General features: G+C 36.8%; 3 long non-coding RNA genes across 3 annotated transcripts in view; 2 read left to right on the top strand and 1 right to left on the bottom strand.

Annotated features, from left to right (window-relative positions):
* Positions 1–1,425, top strand: part of LOC108664867 — a 30,272-nt gene extending 28,847 nt beyond the window's left edge. The window contains exon 4 of the long non-coding RNA XR_001930397.2: positions 406–1,425. This is a non-coding gene — a long non-coding RNA (uncharacterized LOC108664867). The remainder of the gene's footprint in view (positions 1–405) is intronic.
* A 4,924-nt stretch (positions 1,426–6,349) lies between these two features.
* LOC108664879 lies at positions 6,350–9,346 on the top strand. Its single transcript, XR_001930402.2, has 3 exons — positions 6,350–6,650; positions 6,873–7,021; positions 8,069–9,346. It is a non-coding gene; the product is annotated as an uncharacterized LOC108664879 (long non-coding RNA).
* Positions 9,347–11,327: 1,981 nt separating this feature from the next.
* LOC108664846 lies at positions 11,328–14,379 on the bottom strand. Its single transcript, XR_001930390.2, has 4 exons — positions 14,266–14,379; positions 14,008–14,063; positions 13,326–13,474; positions 11,328–12,358 (listed from the first exon to the last, which is right to left on the bottom strand). It is a non-coding gene; the product is annotated as an uncharacterized LOC108664846 (long non-coding RNA).
* Positions 14,380–21,833: the final 7,454 nt, after the last annotated feature.

Here is a 21,833-nt window from a genome sequence, read left to right as displayed (position 1 = left end):
TTTCGTCAGCTGCGCAATTCTATTTCGCTGTCTACTGAGGAGTTCCTGCCTAAGATAGTTTGAATGAGGATTTAACAAGTATTTTCGATAGAATAAATGTCCTACATGTCATTTATCAAATTTTATAGGGGAACTAATTATTTTAATCGTATAAGTTTAATGGATTTTTAGTGCATTTTTTCATTTATGGAAAAATACACTATTGTGCTTGCCATGTCCGTCCGTCCGTCTGTCTGCCCGTGACCTCAAGTTTTCGTCGACGAGAAAATGCGCTCTCTGTCACTCACTGCAGTGAGTACTGAGTTAAATTTTTTAAATAATACAGTTTTCAGCGAACAAATATATTTCGTTATGATTGCTCATGATATTTAGAAAATTTATAATAATGTTTTTTTTTTTGCGCAGGACGAACTAATTCTGGGTCTCAAAGGCTTGCTCGATCCTCGGTGAGCGACCAGAGGGCAGACGCCTCACCCAAAATTGCATTATATAGCTAGCAGAAAAAGATTAAATTTTTTCAATGAGAACAATAATATAAACTTATAAATTGAATATTTAAATGTGTGATCTATACTAATTTAGTATACAGTCACATTCAACGTTATTTCCGGGCCCCGAGCAAGAGGCGACCTGCTATATGGACGACTTGGGGACGGAGGACGACGAAGGCGGTGCATCAGCACGAACTTGAACATGAACGTCCTAGACTTGGCGTAAGAAGATAAGCATCAATATGCGGCAAGAAAAGCTATATTTGGAACAGAGAATTTAAGTTGAAAATATAAATTTCTTAATTACGTGTTATGTTAAGTTATAAATGGCAGGTCACAGATTATACGTCTGCTGTCGATCCCTTGGTAATAAATTTATTACTGTATAGCTTTATGAAGTACAATAATTGTAAATGTGCCTAAGCATACATCTTCTCATCCTGTGCAAACACTTATATATCTGCTTTACATTTGAACGCAATGTGTATGAACTCACCGACGATAACTTCTTTAGTTGAACCTACAAGTTGATGACCGATTGATTGAAACTTTCGAAATTGTATCACCATATGAACGTGGCCCAACAATAATAAACATGATATGAAATTTCTTCATCATAAACAGGTAAATAGAAATTAAAAATCCATGTATCAATATTTCCTCAAAAAATACATGCGTCCTTTATAGTCAATTCATGCGTGAAATGACTCGCGTTTGTTATAGCACTTTATTTATTTAAATCTTTATAAGTAATCCATTAATGTGAGGAATAATCTAAGGAAAATATTCAAGACAATTGTATTTTCCTGTATAATAAAAAATATAATGACATAGTTAAATCGGTACAAAAGCGACTGATAATTCTGTAGAAAGAAATTTCGTGTTAATTTAAAATTATGAACCAGTGATTGGATTAAAACTTGTAAACACAATTCTTTGTTGTTTTGAGTTTTTTCCCCAGTTTGACGTGACTTACATCACATCTGTACAATAATTTAGTGCAAATTCACTTTTTGTCACGACTTCCGTAGTTTTGTAAACAAGTTTATATTAACTTATTTCAGTAAATTTAGGTATTTGTATAGGAATGTTGTTACATCCTTTTTGAGCAAAGAAAATATTTAGGAAGGTAGCAAACCATGAATAATTAATAAGGCAATCTTAATTACTGTCTGAAGGCATTAAAATGTGCCTTGATTTAACTTTTAAAACATTTAGCTAGAGACAGAACTGGTATAATCATCTTTGATAAGTATTGATTGAAGGTATTCCTGGAACTCGCTTATAAAGAAACATTTGAAAACCACTGATTTATTATTTGTTATTTGAATATAACTGATTTATTATTTATTATTTGAACACAGTTGATTTACCCAACAATCAAAACAGGCAGCGGTGCCGACAAATTAAAGGCTAGGACCGCTAGGTGAACTGCGATGAGTGCGAAGCGAGCAGTCTAGCCTGTCATGCGAAATCGACTGATGACTTGCGCTTGCATTTAATTCGATGATATTCAGATAGCATAAACGCAGCTTGAATGTTAACCAGTGAAATTTACGGAGCGACGAGAAAGGTTTGAGAACGAGGTGCTAGCTGCAAACATTAACTATTTTAAGACCGCAGCCACCACGCCTAGTGAAACAAAATACGATTTGACAAAAGTAATTAGAACATCCATTACCGATAGAAGCAGCAGCATTAACTGAAGGTGGAACTGCAGCATTAACATCATTACTGTTTCAGCTGTTGTTGCTGCAGCTGTATAACAGCGAATAGACGGATAACTTTTCCAATGTATTTTTGTGCACCAGAAAACACAGTGCACCAGTGTTTGGCTCTCTCTTTTTCAGAATTTAGAAATGCCTTTTATTTCATATACTCTCTGGAGTCGAGTTAACTCTTTCTAATTAATTATACGAACGACAATCAAAGCAAAGATGAATCAGAACCTCTTATGGAGATGACTAGCGAAGTGGACTGCATGGGCTTGGATGGTTCTTTTGATCTCGGGTTAGAAGAACCTAACGGCTGGTTTTCTACTCCGGAACTTTCGGAGTGAAATATATACAAAAATAATGAATATTAAATTTAAATTCAATAGAAGATGACTGAATTTCCGACTTCAGTTATTAACCATAACCAATTTCAACGAATCAGGAAAATAAGAAAGGATTTTCTACTAGAAACTGAACAGGCTTTATTTAAGTTCAAAGGATGGATCAACGGCTGGCTCGGCTCGGTCATCCATGGCTGGCCATGAACATCACACGGTTCACACCTGCCGGTAAACAAACCCAAACTTGAGAATTGGTTGAATACAGTACATGGCTAATTAATATCAGTGTTCAAAAAAAAAATCGGTGGAATTCACAAATTATAAACGGTCCAGTGCCAAAGGATCATCCAGGTTTTGAGAAATTGGCTGGGAGCGAGGTAAGCTAGGTTCTGGCCAAGAATCAAGCCTCACCTCTGAAGTCTCCGTAGCTTCAAGGAGTGTAGCGCCACCGTGACCACAGCTGCCGAGCAGGAGAACTTCCGAGTTCCAGGTAGGGGAACCACGCTCTCGTCGAGCCACCACAACGTCAGATCAAGAGGAGAGCAGGACCGCGGCCGAGGTAAGATGCTGCAGGTATGCCTTCCAAAAAACTGCTAGGCAAAACAGGTGAAGCGGGAGCACGTGCTGTTAGGCTGGTGAAGGAAATATGACTATTCTTGCTGCAACGATTCTTCCTTGGGTTCGGCTTGACACCGGCCAGAAAAGCGGATTATTTATGACTACCAAATTTAAAATGATTTTCACCAGATTTTTGTACAAAATACATGATTATGAACGATGACAAACCATGGTAGGTTTGTTAAATGGTTGACAACGGTATTTCGTAGGCTTTTCGTCACTACAGCGTTTACAAAAATGGATGCACTTGAGTGCATCGCCCCTTTTATACTCATGGGCTAGCATTTCAAGGCCGACAATATGCGCTCAAATTGAACACTGGTATCGCTTTGGGATACACCAGCTACCAGCTCTCCAACCCTTCGTCTGAAACTCGTCGCTGTTACATATAATTGATGACATGGCTAAGAATTCGACTGAGAAGCTGCTCTACTAGGGCAACACTAAATTTAATTATGTTAAACTCACTTATGTTGTCAAAGGTCATTTAGAATAACTTCATACACATTTAATATTTGTTCTTTATGTGTTGATAGACCTCACTGCTGAGCGAGCGTCGAACAAAGTTCTTCGCTTCTAGTCACATGCGTTTCAAATTGCGAAACAAAACGAATTTAATTAAATGTTGCGCCACCATCTAAATTTTGTGCCCTTGAAACCACAGTTTATAAATACCACTGTTGTGCATGAATACAACATTGTAATTATCACTGTTGTACTTAGGTACCAGCGTTTTTAGCGCATTTTTTCATTTATGGAAAAAATGCACTATTGTGCTCGCCATGTCCGTCTGTCTGTCTGTCCGTCCGTCTGTCCGTCCGTCCGTGACCTCAAGTTTTAGTCGACGAGAAAATGCGCTCTCTGTCACTCACTGCAGTGAGTACTGAGTTATATTTTTTTATATATTTCTCATTCCATCTTCAATGTTTACGTGAACGTATATGTCGCCTAATGTAAAATCTTTTGTAACTCCAATTCAGAGCAATGTTAGTAGCGTCCCTAAAGGTTCCACAGGGCATAGGTTCTTGATTTACATTGATGACCGCCATATTTGGTCATTCATATTAGCCTTCCGCCTAAATTGAAGTAGATGGTTAATTAAAAATTGTTTGCATTGTACAACTTTAAGAAATAGTATGTTCATAAAATGTAGTTGATAAATACATTCAACTTATAATATTGATTATTTTAGTTATATCCAATCCAATGTATTGAAATATAATCCTTTCGCTCGAACAAAAGGTATCGATCATATTTAATTGGTGGGGATAACATTATTTATTGTCCTAGATTATGTCTGCAACGGGTTTTAATATTAGTTCGTTCAGTTGCATTCGACAGAGCAAAAAAAAAAAAAAGCTTTTTTCTCGCTGTAAACAACATTTTAAGGTTTAAAAATTTATGCTCTCATGCTATAATGTCTATGCGTCGAAAAGAGTCTTCATTAGGCCACTTTATGTATTCACGACAATGCGTTTTTTGCAAGATCGAATGTGGAGCCACCAAAGCATTTTCGTACGAGGACGCCTTATTAGACGCCTGCATGTATATAGACGGTCTAAAATGCCCCACGAGCTTCTTATTCTCTGGCGGAAATGAAAAACGAAACTTCGAGCACAAAAATTCAATGGCGATGCTGGGCTAAACATTTGCGTTCATTTGAGCTTCCATTCCAATTTAAATGTGGGCCTAATGGCACTTACACTTAGATGACGATAAGTTCTGGACGCACTGGTGTATTTCTCACTGGCGCCTGCGGAGTGTGGCCTTTCACCCTCGAACAGCAAAGACTAAGGGCCTATGCTTTTTGCAAAATTTTCCGAGCTTGCTAGCTCGACAAAAATTTTTTCTACTAAGCTCAGAAGTTGAGGTCACTCACTCATGCATTCTTCCTTTAATTCTGTGACTTGTGAACAAAATGTTACAAGGGGTTCAAGATAGTGTGACCGAGGCAATATTGGTTGTGGTCTTGTGGACATGGCTAGGTTAGAGCCAGCACTCGGTTGGAGGAAATCGTCGCTTCGCAGGAAGTGAATCTTAATTATTGATGAAGATTGATTGGAAAAAAATTGATCAATGACAGAGCATGGCTGAGGACAAAATTTTAGTGGACGCATAATTGCTTTAGCTGAAAATGATTGTTGAAAACAATGCCTTACTCTAGCCAACGCTTAATTGCATTCAAAGCTCAAATGGAGAAATTTTTTTTTTGTTGGCAAAGCTCAATTGATGACAAACATTGATTAAAGGTATCCTTTAGTTATAGTTAATGACAAAATTTGTTATACCTGAAACTTGGCTGAAAGCAAACCTTGGCTGGAGGTTAACTCTTTTAAATGGGAGGGCAAAACCTATATATTTAGCCTCAATGGAATTAAATAAGTGAAAGTTTTCATATGAAAAATCACAAGTCAACAGAATTCAAATTAAAAATTGTTAAATCTGGAATTACTTGAAACGAACATAATTTTTGCACCAATATTCAATTTTCACATCAAGGCTGATCGTTCAAAAATTTTCCAATGTAGTGGAAATCACACTTTAAAAGATTCCTCAAAATGTGGTGCCTAACCTTTACCGTTGATATTATTGATTTACTATTAGTTATTATATAGTTTAGGTTATTTGAACTAAATTTTTAGTTTCATTTTTTACGACGATATCTATACCATTGATATATTGACAAAAAAGCGCAGTTGCGCACAATCAAAACCAAATTGTAGATTAAGTAGCTATATTGTGAAGCTATTTGAAGATAATTATCAATAAGGCTTTTTGATCTTCTAAGGATCGGATTTGTTTCAACCGGGGGTCCACTCGTATAATTAAGAAGTTGATGGAATATTTCAAAAGAACGAATATTTAAAAATGTGCAAATTTCACGCTTGAATATTTTCCGTAATTCAAGTCCATGCCCAAAATTACGATTCGTGTGCCATTTCATTCCATGACGCCCGACATAACATAACCACCCAGCACTCGAAAGCTGCAGGCAGTGGCGCTCGGCCTTTACATTGCGTCTAAATTATTAGGAAGGTACCGCCTGAAGGTTATAAGGGCTCTCGAGCAGCTATGTCCAAGTTTCCGTTCACATTATACCGGCCGAATCCAGAACTAGTTGCGCAGTGGGCAGGAACTATAAAATCCCCGTATCCACACCACTGCTTGCAATCTCTTTCGGATAGAGGCTGTTGAACGCATCATTCTTCTTGCCGATCAAGCTGCTGCCTTCCAGTGAAACGAATACATTTGTTTATCAAGGTGCTTGCTAGTGTTCCTTAATTAATATTTTTTTAATAGGAAGAAGTTTAAATCGAAATTTAGCTGTGAAGTGACAACGTTTTGATGCGTGATCAGAGAGTATACTATTTGTATCCAATGAAATAACGTCATACTTCTATGCAAAGGCTGTTGTTCGGCAAGCTCGTTAATTTGTATTAAGTCCCGCATCGAGTAAACAGTGCATCGAAATGAAATTCTTTCTGGTGAGTAACTGCAAAACATTTGAAATTATAAAAGTTTCTCTGAAGTCGAAATATTCTACTTGAATATGTAGAAAAAAAGTTGTAATGCGTAATATTTCTTTTATTTACTAGCAGGGGAATATTATGAAAAACTTGATTGTACATTTTAAAATTTTTTTTATCCAGCTGGTGAAATAATTTATTAATTATTTGCCAATTTTAATTATGTAAATGTAACTACAGATTTACGTGGTTGTGATGGTAGTGATGCTGGCGCTGGTGAGCGCAGCTCCCCAGCTCGTCAAAACCAGGCGAAAATTCCCCGGTCAGCGTCGGCTGGGGGCCACAAACTACGGCCAATATTCTATTGGCAAACGAGGATACGAAACGAGGTACTAGTTCAACCTATTAAACTTCAATTATTTAATACACATACTCAAATATTTCACTCCTTTCAAATGTTAGTTATTATTTGTTATGTTCTGTTTGTCATTTGGCTTATTTTAGGCTGAATGCTGAAGTTTATTGTTGCGCGGGAAGTAGGCTAACAGTTCAGTATTGAGCATGCGGTCACGAGTAGCCGGAATTATTGATGCCAAAAACATTATTTACTGTAATATTTCAGGTAGCGGCTTCTTAACGTTTTGGAAAAAATTTCAATAAGAGTCATAATATATTATATAAAGATAGCCCAATCGAACAAGTCCGTTTAAGCAACCGAATCAGAAGAAGTGAAAACAGGAAAAACTTTTCGAGAGAAAACTATTGAATTGTTTTTAATTTTTTAAAATTGTGATGATAATTCTTTAACGATAACAATTATCACCGTATAATCATTTGATTTTTTATTTAGCTTGTTTCTTCGTTTTGTTTGCATAATTTTACCTGATATTTTATTTCGAGTCGTGGGAGGCATGGACAGATCCAGGAGGGGAGAAAGAGAAACATTGTTGAAAATTTGGATGATTTTAATCCAGTTCATTGAAATTGTATTCAAAGTTGCATAATTTTTATATCCCCAAATGATTTGGAATTGAAATTAAATAGTAATCCATGGTAAACATTTCAGTTTTAAAGATGAAAACTCGAAAATATTATTCTAAATTAAAAAGACATCAATGGAATTGTGGACAGCAGACATATAAAAATTGCAGCACCTAATTCGGGTAATGGCGCGTTCACCTATTAGATGAGAGAGGGCGTATGGAAAGTTAGTTTACAAACATTTTTTTTTTCTGAAAACTGCAGAATTATTTAAAACATGCTACCTGCACCACAGGCTTATGATTGTTTCACCTTTTTCGCATATAGTGGCTCATGACTTTCAGCTTTATCAGCAAAGTGAGAGATTTTTTCCGCGATGATTTTTAAATAACAATGATTTACCAGATGCCTGTTGTAAAATCAAACTGAAATTGCAATTGTTTTCATCCTTGCAGAAAGTACTGAAGAAGGGAAGAACCACTCAACCTAACCTGACCCATCTGTCGCCGATGACTCGTTTCATCAGCAAGTTTCCTTCGCCGTGTCGTGAATCCTCCAGAAAGTGAATGCCTATAGCTTCAGAGAAAGTGTTTTTTTATATTTTTCCAGTTTCAGTTATATCTAATGGAGCATCGGATGCGTACAGTGAGATTGTTTAGTTCACGTCACAAGAAGTCTAATATTACATAGAGTTAATCAGATTCCTAAATTTCTACTCTAAGCTGGGTGGAGGTTACAAGTTATTTCAAAGACAAAGAGAGTCCAGTGGCTTATTACGGAGCCCTTACAACGGAGAGAGTCCTGTGGCTTATTACGGAGCCCCTTACAACGGAGAGAGTCCTGTGGCTTATTACGGAGCCCCTTACAACGGAGAGAGTCCAGCGGCTTATTACGGAGCCCCTTACAACGGAGAGAGTCCAGCGGCTTATTACGGAGCCCCTTACAACGGAGAAAGTCCTGTGGCTTATTACGGATGCCCTTATTACGGCGAGATGGATACGGGTGCCGCTATCACAACGAATTTTCATGATGAGGCTTGTCATTACAAGAAGAAACGGCAATTTTACCCGATTCTGCCAAGTCTTCAGATACCAAAGTGCATGCAATAAACGAACTTAGTACCTAATTTGTTTATGAATTCTGAATAGCGTGATCTATACACCTAAGCCATTTTCAAAAAATAAATTGTTTAATATATATTGTGCCAGGCATTAGCGAAATATTTATTAGCGCTTTTAATTTTTTATGTTAATTTTAGTCTGTTATATCAATTACTTTGTTTATTCAAATTAAATTATTACGTTTATTACTCGTAAGCTTTTTAAATATCATTGAAATAACTTCGTTAATGGTTGAGTTATTGGTATGATCCCATAATAACCTGCAGGGCTCAGGATGTATTTAGGACATGCCCATTGGTTGTATTTTTGTTGAAGATCATTTTATTTCAGTGTATAATTCGATGCAGCTGAACTAATGCCATGCAGTTGAAGCGTAAAATTTTATCCTCGTCAGCTGCAATGAGGTTCGTTCAAAGTTTATATTTTCACCTTAACACTTAGAATTCAAAATCAATTTTGGGGGCTTTCAAAGGAAAATCAGAAGCCTCATAAATTTGTTGCAAATCACTGCTTTTATATGATGATGTTACTCATAATTTTGTAACAAAGCTGACAAATTGATTTCAATAGTTACGAAATGAATTAGTATATTACAATAATTAAACAGTTCTGGTGTAGTCTTTCATTAACATTCCACAGCAGAATGATTGACTGTATTTTGTGAGAATTCAGTTTCATGACGTTAAAAAAAATTTTCTTGAATTTTTCGGAGACTTACACTGTACGATAGCGAAACATTTTTCTCTTTAGTTATTTGGTGAATTTTTAAAAGACAATGCCACGGTGCAAAATATTCGGAAAAGTTTTTGATAACCAGCCCAGTGTTGATGAAATTACAGCAAAGTACTATATTTTGATGCATTCTTGGATGCAAATCAAGTCTCTGATGTCTTGCCTGAACCTTCTTTCCACGATAGTAAAAAATAAAGATTCGGAGCATCAAGACGCAGTATATCTACGCTCAGTATATGAAAGAGTTTCTCGCTTTATACACGTACGTACACTTAATCGCCCATAGGCTTACGCGATGCTTTAAATTAAATTATTATTGGTTTGGTATTCTTGATTTACAAATAATAATTTTTACAATACGAATCCAAGAGGCGTTTATGTTCGTATTAACGTTTATTATTTTCAGTGCTACTTACGAAAACAATTATGGTTTGTAGTTGCGAACAACAATCTGACTGCGAGTTTTTTTTAATCTCGCTGTTCTATTTTTTCCTATAGCAATGGCCGAAACTTGTAGTTGACGGGAAATAAGCCAAGAATTTATGAATTACGGTCTATAATATTTTAGAAAGTAACTCATCTCGAGGCATGGCTGAAAAGATACTACATGGGTATCGATATAATATTTCTACAACGCTTCCCTTACGAAAAGTTGTTTTCATAAACCAAGCACTCACTGCCTTAAATACCTCGTACACGCTAACACACTTCGCCAGTTCTACTCATCACACCATACGACCTCTCACTCACCGTTCTCTTTAATTCTTAACAAACGCTCCCCATCCTACTCCCTTTCCTACGAGAGGGAATATAGGAAATTATCTGTCTCCTATTTATAGGAGATATTTGAATGCTTCCTATAAATGAGCCCATTAAAGGAGGTCGAAGCATTCGACCTCTTATTGCCTAACATAAAAGCGCAATAAGAGGCTCCAAGTGACTACCAACTTAAGTGTAAGAAAATTTTGCAAGGAAATTAATGCTCAAGAGACGTTTACTTGTACACGTACATGTTGGTAGTATTTAGCGAGAAATCCTTTTCAGGCAAAAATGTTACTAAAGTCTAATTTTTAGAGAACAATTCTAAAAGATGTTTGCGTGGCATTCGAGAAACAGAACCTCCTACACTAGTAATGAACGATTTAGCTTTCGTTCATTCAGTTTGAGTACAGATGTCACTGAGTACTCTGTATATACTTTACTTTATCATCAAGTAAAATTCCCCATTTGACAAACACGAATGAAAAATCACAGGCCTCAACATAATATTCTTTTATTCTGTATTCATATATAGGTAAAGTTTCGGAAAAAGTCGTTGGTAAAGCTTACCGGAAAAATTGCAATCATATATAGCAAACTTTACGAACTTTGAGAACATTACCGTATAATTCAATAAAAGTTTGTTTGTATTTAAATAAATAATGGATTTCATGATATAGTTTAACCTAAAATTTCTACTTAAATATTTTCGTTTTGTGGGCAAACTACTGTCGCAAGAAATCGGAGACGTGAATAACTGCATGTCAAAATTCGCTAAAAACGCAACGCCGTCATCTGGTAACGCGGGAGACGCGGCAGTGGCAGTTCTTCAGTTTTAAATATTTTAACGAACGTTTTTCGCAATTAAACTGATATGAGGCGAATGCGTAATGATGGCAGTGTTAAATATTTCCAGTCCAAAAATTTAGTATGACCGAGTATGTGATACAACAAATTAGATTTAATGATAAATCCGAAGGGTGTTTTTCTCAAGCACTTCGCAATCCATTTTTCAGTAATTAATCACTTTTCTAATTTTTTGCTGATGTACACTCGTATCCGGTGAGGATGAAAGTAGGACAAAAATTATTTATTGAAATTTTCATCTGTATTACAAAATCAAAATCATCCAAATACATTAATTTATCTATAACTATAATGACCTCACACAGTAAAAACAATTGCTTCTTTTGGTTTTAAATAGCATAGCAACGGCCATTGATTTCAAACGCATTAATACAAGGCAATTTTGAGCATTACAAATTATCATTAGGGCGGTGTTGACCAAAATATCTACTGCAACACTCAATAGACGAATAATGCGTATTATTATAAACGGTGCATAATTTATTATATGTATTATATATCAGTTTTTCAAAGTTGAATATGTACAGAAAACACTAATTATAATAAATATTAAAGCTTTGAATCATAGGAATTGCTAACCACACGAATGAATACATTGAACAATTTTCATAATAATTGCGTAGCTTAAGAGTATGTATCACATATTCGTATATTTATGAACGAATTAGGTACTCATTTATTAGCTCACTGCTTAAGCAACAAGTTTTTGAAAATTTGACTTTATTGGATCGCAGAGCGCGAATTTTTCCTGTTTTTGGCTTGAACAAAATGGTATCATTAATGTGGAGTGGCCTCGGATATAGCGCATTAGAAGTCGAGCATTTAACTCGGTAGGAATAGTGAGTATATGATTACATAATTGTATTGGTGAGAAGTAAATTAGTGAACGCTTTCTAATTGCGAGTAGAAACTTAAAAATGGTATTTGGTTAACTTTACCTCGTGTTCAACTCATTTCAAAGTGAGCGAAATATTCTCAGTATGAAGTCTACAGTTCCAACGATACTGTATGTATAACTAGTATAACTAGTAACTAGAAACGGTTCAAAATATATATTTTGTCTTACCTCAAGCAATTAATTTCTTCAGAATTAGAAATTTTTTTGACCCCTAACATTCAGGTTTTTGTAAATTAGACTTTTCCTCCGACCCTAAGCAATCAAGTCCTTGAGAATTCAAGGCGCGGACGGAAGTTTGCTGCTGGAAAGAGTCATGTGTGACGGGAGCGACATGTCAGGCTCCAAGGATCTTCGAGCATTAGGTTCTTCTGCACAAAAAGTTATATTCAGTCAATTCAAATATTTCAAGTTTGTTAACTAAATTATTTCAACATAACTAACTTAAAAAATATATAAAACATCGTTCATTTGGAAACGACCGTTAGTGTAATGTTGGTGACGTGTATCACTGAAATGTGATAATTATACATTTAATTATGAATTAAAATATTTTACTATTAATTAGCGACCAATGATTTTTCAACAAGTGAAGTGATAAACCATTCAGGAACAAGAGAAAAAATTATAAAACTTCTGGCTTTTAGATCATTTTGAATTATCCGTTTGAATAACAATTAATAGGAAACCGTAAACTGGGTCAAGCTTTTCATTTAGTGTTTAAAATATTTACAATAACAGTGATGTATGATGTTCAGTGTCGCAATGTATCTCGTTTTCGTATTGTTTGATCATCATTAAAAAATTATCTTAATTACAATGATTTCCTTCCAAAATGGGTTTTAATATCTCCGGTTACTTCAATTAATTTGTTGTGACAGGTAGTGCCCTTCTAACAAAGTTAACAATTGACCTAATGCTGAATTAAGCTCAAATTTACATTGCATTTTTGCTATATAGTTTTTAAAAATTTATAAACCACTACCAGACAGTGGAGTCAACAATGACAACGCATAACCAGAATGGCATGGCCTGATTAAATTATTTGAACGTTGTGGAGTTACATTTGCTGCACTGAAACATTTCAAAGAATGAAATAATTGCCCATAAATTCCTGAGAAGGAAAGAAGGTAATCACAAATGTTTCAAAGTAATGAACTGTTTGAATGTGTAAGATTAATAATTTTATATTTATTGCATTATGCAATATTGATCCTACGGAAAATATACATTATTACATTTATTATGCAATAAATGTAATAAATAAATATAATAAGTAAATATATTATTATAATATAATATTATAATTTATATTATAATATAAATATAATAAATAACCTGTTTTTGAATCCTCGTTTGCCGAAAGAATGTAGGCCGTAGTTGGTGGCCCCCAGCCTACGCTGGCCAGGAAACTTCCTCTTGCTGGTGACGAGCTGGGGAGCTGCACTCACCAGCGCCAGCATCACCGCCATCACCACCACCAAAATCTGTAATTACATGGACTGCTGTAATTACAACTGTCTATTATAATTGGTAAAAGATTTAGACATAAAACGAGGTCTTTACAAATCAACTTCTTCAACGCTGAATAGCTTCAGACAACTTAATTTGTAAAAAATCAACGTTGAGTTGGGGCAAGCGGCAGCGGAGAGAATTTCTTCTTATGTACGTCTTTGAAGAGAAAAATTTTACAGCGCATGGTTATGTCGTCACCACCACCAGTTTTCATTTAAATAATCTAAATATCCTTTAGCCTCTCATGAAATGTTGAAACATGAAATGAGATTGGAAAGAAGATACGAGTGGGTTAAAAAAATATCTATTATCTTCTTAAAATCCTAATAATTGTCAGCTATTATAAATTTTAATTTTCAGCATCGATGTGCTCGTTCTCGTACCAAGCAAAAAATAATTGTCATTATCATTGCATTAAACAATATCAAGCGAAACGTAAACAATTAAGGAGTCAAATATACCATTGCTTACGCTAGTACGTCAATGCTCATGGTTTGTAGCTTACCTGATAAAAGTTCATCTTGCTCGGTTATGCTATACGGTGTGGGGCTCGGTTTTTATCTGTAATAAAAAGGGTTCGCATCAAACACGCATACTTTAAATAGAAGAGTTATTTAATATGATGCAAAAAACTCCAACATATAACAGTTGTGGCTGCAATAACATTGTGATTTTACGGCACAAAATCCAATTTCACAATAAATTAGTAATTATATCTGTTATTCCCTTGAAACAATATAACATTAAGTAAGTTTCAACACACCTTGTTAAACAAATAGATTTTTCTTCTAGGACAGAGAAAAGATTTGTTGAGAGGAGGTGCAGAGATTGATGCGTTCTATAGCTCGTGTCAGAAGAGATTGGCGAGAGTTGCGTATCGTGGAGGTCTTATAGTTTCCTGAACTGACACACTCTGCACTTCAAATACCGGAGTAAGGCGGAAGAATCAGGACGTTAACTTGATTAGTTTAATCGTCTTAGCAACTCATGTGCGCTAGTAACCTTCATGAACTGGGTCCATATGTTCGATCGCAACATAGCGGACGCACGTCAGTCATCATTTAACGGCCTTCGGTCGCTCGAGAATCATGCGTACCGTGATGAACAGCACGCACACAAATCTCCTCTTTTCGGCAAGGAATAACGTTTTGAAGAAAATATGAGCGAGATAATTGTAGCACTTAAATTGATATATGTATATTGATAAATTCTTGTCGATTGCTGGTCGATTGCCCACAAATGAAACACGATGAGCTTATGTACGCAATATTTCTTAAAAATTGCATTCGTTAGGATTATGAGTGATAATAAGCCACTGACTGAAAGTGCCAGCAACCCTATTAATTAACAACTTATTTCCATCTGAAAATTAATTGAGAGAAAGAAGCAGATAATGTCTGTGCGAGCAATATCTAGTGTACCTATATTTATTCAGCTCTCCATAAAATTCCTGTGAAATTAAATTTTTGTTAGCAATAATGTCCGGCAATATAGTTCTGCATCATTTATAATGATTTTCGTCCGAATTAATGTTAACATCATCGCACGTTCGTGCGCAAAATTCTACTGCTTAAGGGGATCGGCTACCATAAAATTTGAAAATTTTGAGTTTTTCTGTTTCTTATCTCATCTTAAAGGTTGTTTTCTTGCGCATCGAACGGTATAAGTATCGTCCCTGTACGTCGAAAAATGACTTTGTGACAGCTCCTCAAAGGGAGGCGGGTTTTAGGTCCCTTAACAAAACTATACGAGGATAAATGACGCGCTGGTCACTCCACAAAGGAAGGCCTGGCATTAAGCAGCCAATCATGGCACTAAAGTGGGCATAGTCTTGTTTGAAAGAGCACTTTCTTACGCATCGATTGGTGGTACACCCATCTTTGTACCTCTATTTTCTACTTCACCACGCCCCATAGAACGGGGGGGTGGGGGTGGGGGCGGCCTATAGTAATTCCTAAGGCAATAATTACGGGGCGTGACTACTAAAACTGCGAGCTGAAGCCAAACCTCTCAGTGCCCATCATGACAGCGACGTGAAAGGTGTGCAGCCAGTTGCTCCATGCCTTTTAGAGTCAATAGATATGGTCTTTACGAATCGATTGATACGTGTCTCGATGTTGTAGGATGATATTTGTGGGAGGAGATAGATTTTCTAAAGTACCCCTTTTTAGCCGTTTTCTATGAATTTCACGTTTTCGATCAATTTTTTCGAAAAATTTATACGAGCAAAATGTTTTTCTTTTTACATTTTACGTGTGTATGTGAAGTTTCATGACAATCGGATAATAACTGTAGAAGTTTTCCGTAGGGGTAGCCGATCCCCTTAACAAATTCAAAATGGTTGCCTGAGTGTAAGTCAACCATCAGTCATGTAATGAGTGGAAAAAGAGCTTCATGCTGAATGAAAATGGACTTCCCCGGATTGTTTATCCAATGAACATGAGAAAATTAGATCAAATCAAACATGTTAGAATTAAACAAGAGAAATTCATCTTGATCAGAGCTTATTCATATGTAAATTTTCCTTTCATACAAAGTGTCGTGATTGAGGGACAAATATAATGTAGTCTAAGGAGAGTGTGAGTGTATTAACGATGCTCGTATGGGAAATTTCTCTAATCGATTGTTTGGAGATACGGTGTGCATGGACCGTAAAATAGAGGAGTATTTGGTAATAATTCGAGGAATCCATTGTGAATATTTTCACGTGTTCGCAACGATGCCGATATTAATTAAATGACACTGAAAATAACTCAAGCAGAAGAAAGAATTATTAATGTTGCCTTAAAATTGAGCTAATATTTCTGAAAATCCTGCCATTGTTTTACAATTTTCCCGGAAATACATAACATCTAAGAATAAATACTTCTACATGTACTTCCAAAATGTGTTTGCAAGGATTGTTCACGCTTTTAGTAGCAAACAATTTTTGGAAATACATTTTATGAATTTGAAATGATGAAAAATCTCAGACTATATATATACGTAGCGTTGTCAAATGCGAGCTTTAGTAAACGTAGTAAACTTATTTCAGAGGTGGGCAGAGTGCATCTTAGAATGCTGTTCTGGCGTAAATCCTCACATACAAGAATTACTGAAACACAATACCTTTCCTCCTCCACTTCATCCCAGCTCATTCCGTGGCGACATTTTCACTCTCATTCATTCCTTCTCTAGTATTTCTTCAACTACCCTTATCAGTAAACAATAAATAGAATTAGAGAGTAAAATTCAAATGCCGCTAATGAATTAGAATCAAGCGACTAGTGAATTCTTTTTCTTGCTCATGTGCAACTTCTCAAAAGTAAATAAAGTAAAGTAATTTGTGTATGAAAGGATTCAGCTAAAAATATTTTTAATTCAATAGTAATCAAGTTGATATAAAATTTATTAGTAACGCAAAATAAAGGAAGTTGCAATGCGGAAGGTGTTCGTCGATAGGTTGTTGTGCGATGCGAAGCTCGAGTGGAGATACTTAGTGTTGAGTCACGACTCGTCTTATTAAATTTCGAAATGTAAATTGACCTAAATCTCTGTAAATATTTTGTTAGTTATCTCTGTCAGGTCCACAGTGGGGCCTCTTAAAAAAAGTTCATGTCCTTCCTGGAGACGATCGACCAGGGCATGTGCGAATTGCTAGAAGTGCAGTTTGAAAAGTATTCAGCAACCCCCGATACTCATAACTGCCAAGGAAATATGCTTGAATATGCTCATTCAAGAACTGCCAAGGAAGCGAATGCTGATGACCATTGATTTTGAAACACCGGACCTAGAGAGGAGTATAAAAGAATTATCCACTTATTCGGCTCCTGGACCAGATGGGGTCCCTGCTGTGTTAATGAAAAAATGTTTAGGTGCACTAAAAGCAAGTCCCTCCGACTTGGTTCTCGAAAACATCAATGAGCGAATGAAACTTTCCAAGTGGCCTAAAATTAGGGCTAATAACCCCAATCTACAAAGGAGGTGCATGAGAGAAACCCCAAAATTACAGGCCGGTTACATTAACATCACACGTAATCAAAGTATTTGAGAAAGTTGTTGACAGAAGGTTGGTGCAGTACATGGAAGACGCTGACCTTTTCAACAGAAGGCAACACGGTTTTAGACGAAATCGTTCCTGTTTGTCTCAGTTACTGGAGCATCACCACCAAATCCTGGCCATGCTGGAGGAGGGGGCCGGGGTGGACGTACGTGGTGTATTTGGACTTCGCGAAAGCGTTTGACAAAGTCGACCATGGAGTGCTCTTTGGAAAATTAAGACTACTAGGGGCCAGAGGTGAGTTGTTGGCATGGATCCACAACTTCCTAACTGAAAGACTATAAGCTGTCGTTGTTGGAGGCTCGGAATCGAGCGAGGCCAGGGTGAAGAGTGGAGTACCGCGGGGAACGGTGCGCGGCCCTAAACTCTTCCTCATCCACATTGCTAACACAGATACGGCAGTGAACCACGCCTCTGCAGCGTCATTCGCGAACGACTCCAGGATACTAATGACTATTACGGGCAGGTTAGACTGAGAGAGGTTGCGAGAAGACCTCTCTGTAATACATGGCTGCGCGCAAGCGAACAACAGGAAGTTCTATGGAACCTGATTTGAGGATCTGAAATATAGAGGTAACGGAAGAGCTGGTATGGAGCACCGCTATCTGGCACCTGACGGCTCGGAAATCGGAGAGAAACGACTTATTGGCGATCTAGGAGTGTTGATAAATACTCAGGTCAAGTTTATTGATCACATAGCGACAATAACCGCAGGAGGTAGGCGACAGATGGGGTGAATCTGGTGGACGTTCAGAACAAGAGAAGCGGAACCGATGATCGCACTCTTCAGAGCCCTTGTTATATCTCTCGTTGAATACTGCTGTCAGCTCTGGAGCCCGTTAACGCTCGGCGCAGTGCGACAACTGGAAGGTGTCCACACGAACCTTCACTTCCAGGATCAGAGAGATGGAGGAGTTTAACTACTGGGAGAGGTTGCAGCGAGTGGGTCTGTACTCGCTGCAGAAGATACGGGGGAGTTATGTCATTCTATACACACGGGAAATAATAACCGGAATGGCACCAAACTTTGACAACGAGACCGACAGAATTGAAATATGCCATAAAGACAGATGGAGAAGACTGTGCAAGATTCCCCCACATATGAAACAGATCCGCGGTCAGATTTCAATTCCTGCTCGACGGATCTCTTTCCGTGGCAAGGCCGAGGCTGTTTAACGTCCTACCAAAAGATCTAAGAGAGGATCATTTCACACTGGAGACCTTCAAGAGACGACTGGACGTGTTCCTGGGCATAATCTCTCATTGCCCGCCCTGCACCACTACCAGTGGCGAGAAGCATGCGTATCGCCACTCGCTGGCGATACGCTAATTCTAATTCTATGTTATTGTTGAGGTATGTGATTGTGCGTCCAATTTAGATCTGACAACGTAGAGCATGCTCAAGAACTGGGAAATATTTTAGCAATATTACAATAGTGCGACTGCCCTGGAGCGCGGCGAGAAAAATATGAACGAATATAAATGAATGAATAATTAAAAAAAAGAATATAAACGAATCAGTATGAAAAAATTACGAGAAGCCACTGTGCACTTGCCTAGTCAGAAAGAATAGAAAAATAACAGTCTTTCTAGTTCCGGTTGGTTTTTTCATGCAATAACATACTATAAATGACACTAAGCCTTTCACTAAACATAGCAGTGTATTTATTATATAACGGCAAAAATACGGTGCGAATTTCACGCGTGTCTGTTCAGTCGTCTCCGACTATCTACATGCAGAAATCTAATGGTAAATGTTAAAATTCTAAAATTAATTGCAAAAGCTCCTCAAATCGACTGTTAAAGAAACCCTTGATAAAGTATTATTTAATCCAAGTAAAACAGATATTAGTGCTGTTGAACTTGATTATTTTGGGGGATGTGTTTATTTTCTATATTTATCACCCGCGCAGACCTTACGCAGATATCCACGAGTATCTCAATTCCAAATTATAGTAATGCACTAACATTTTTAATGCACTAACATTGTAAGTAGGGTAATGTAAATATTTTTCTTTGTCCTATTGGTGAGCACTGAGCAGTCACCTTTCCCAACACTAACGAAAAAATATAACGGTCGAGAGGATGAGGTGTGAGGATGGTGTCTTTCATTGGACCATGCATGATTTATTGAAATAACATTATAAATGTATGCAGTTACTTAAGCTTTCGAAGAACCAGCGACGATATACATATTAAGTCAAACATGACGTAAACAAACGTGCAACCTAGTGTTTTCTCCGTTAACAGAAGGCCTTAAGGTTCCCGGCCAGTGTAGAAGACTGTAATACCTCTGCTGTACAAAGGCATAATATATCGCGAAAAACTATATGAACATTATGAAACTTATATAAATTTTTCAATGTCTCATTACACTTACATTGTAGTTAATCTGTTACTTCCAATGACACTTTACATTTATATCAAATAAGTTACACTGTTACAGTGTTACGTCAATTTAATCTTAATCAAGTTAATGTAGTTTCGAACTAATTTGCAAGTCGTTCTTTCATGAGTGACTTTATTCTCTAAGATCTGTAAATAGGGAGTTCAATGGCATTTTTTATGCATACAAAGGCAGAATAATTTCATGTGTGTTTTTGGTAAAAGTATGAACCATATTCGAATGTACTTGAAGATGCACTCCGAATAATGTATATACTGTATAATCTTTATCAAAAGACCAAGATTTTCGGGTTAGATAAAATCATTCCTATAGAAGATCAAACAGCCATCCAAGTTAATATGTTAATTTATGCGACATCTAGTTAAATTTTTGTACTAACAAATTGGTAGGATTACGAGAGCTGAGAAACAAGAGCTAAGCGTTCAGGACCTCATTGTAGGAATCACAAACTCGAAGATTTTTTAGTGCGAAAATGAAATTTAGAAATTTCTTTGCTAGAAATGAGAAAGGAGATTTTTTCTTCTTCTTTTCGGAGAAACTAGATTTCCTGGAAGTAACGAACAGTCTTGGAGACGTTCTAGGGGAAAGCGATTCTCTGCTGGCATATTTATGCATCAACTTTAGGGTACGAAGCCGAGGTTCACTGGGGAGACGAGGATCGGCTTCGCCGCTAGCGCCACATCACCTACACTGTTTTTGTGGCTCGTACATATTTTTTGGAGCTTTTGGTTTGTGAGAAAATGATGTCTGCAACGTATGCGCGTGCAAGCTTGTTTTCGTTTCTTGTCTTTGTTATAAAAACCAGTTCAAGACCCTCGACTTGGTTTGACGTCATAGCATTTGAGTAGTGCATATTTGTTGAGGTTCCTTCACATTGGTCGTTTCACGACTGTCTGATAACTATAAAATCAATAAGGCTTACAGACGTTACTAATCGTATATCTTCTAGTGTTAAATTAAAATAACCTAATTAAGATACAGAAGAATATCTACTACACAGATTACATTTAGAACTTATGCTCACGATTAATGAATTTTGCAATCAAACGCAATGTCATCAAAGTCTTTTTTAATAAATTGTGCGTAGAAGTTCGCACGTAACCTTAAACGTCAGTGTCTTCACAAATATTGAAATATTTTGCCATTTTCTTTCCTAGAACTTCATGTGATTGTCGCCCACGAACTGGTTTGGGCTGCGGGGCAGTTATTAGCTGTCATAAAATCTCCAGCGTTTCCAGTCCCTATGACGCTTCACCATTGCGGTCGTCTCTGTATTCCCCCTAGTTCAGATCTGTAAACCATTCAAATCTGAAATATAAATGTATACAGCCAACAATACGTGCCCACGAAGTATTTGCAAGCATTGTACTAAATTCGAACGTTTAATGAAAGTCAGTTAAATTTTCACTTAGATAGAAATAATTTAATTAACTTGTAATTTTCTGCCATGATTTCATCAAACCCCAAAAGCTAACTTGAAATTTCCACATGCTCTGCATGATTGCTAGCTTAGTGGCAATTAATTCGCTTGGCTTCATGGCCAAGATTGGGTGCGATGCTGTACCAGCACCTGCACCAGACTCGCATATGCAGCACTGGGGCCATGCTTTCAAAACTCGCTAAGTGAACGTACGCACTTACGATCTATTTTCTAGTCTATGATTGGTGGATTTTGTTTGAAAGGCCGTCAATGATTGGCTGATGAACTTACGATCTCTTAACTTTTTTTGAAAGTATAGGTCCTATGGACTGCAACATTGGCACAACCAGCAGATGTAGCAGAATTAGGAGATGTAGTAGAATTAGCAGATGCAGAAGAATTAGCTGACGTAGCAGAATTAGCAGATGTAGCAGAATTATCATATGTAGCAGAATTAAGAGTTGT

The sequence above is a fragment of the Hyalella azteca genome, unplaced genomic scaffold (genome assembly GCF_000764305.2).
Source record: "Hyalella azteca isolate HAZT.00-mixed unplaced genomic scaffold, Hazt_2.0.2 contig17497, whole genome shotgun sequence".
In the NCBI taxonomy this organism is placed as follows: domain Eukaryota; kingdom Metazoa; phylum Arthropoda; class Malacostraca; order Amphipoda; family Hyalellidae; genus Hyalella; species Hyalella azteca.
This window is presented reverse-complemented; position numbering and strand designations above follow the sequence as displayed.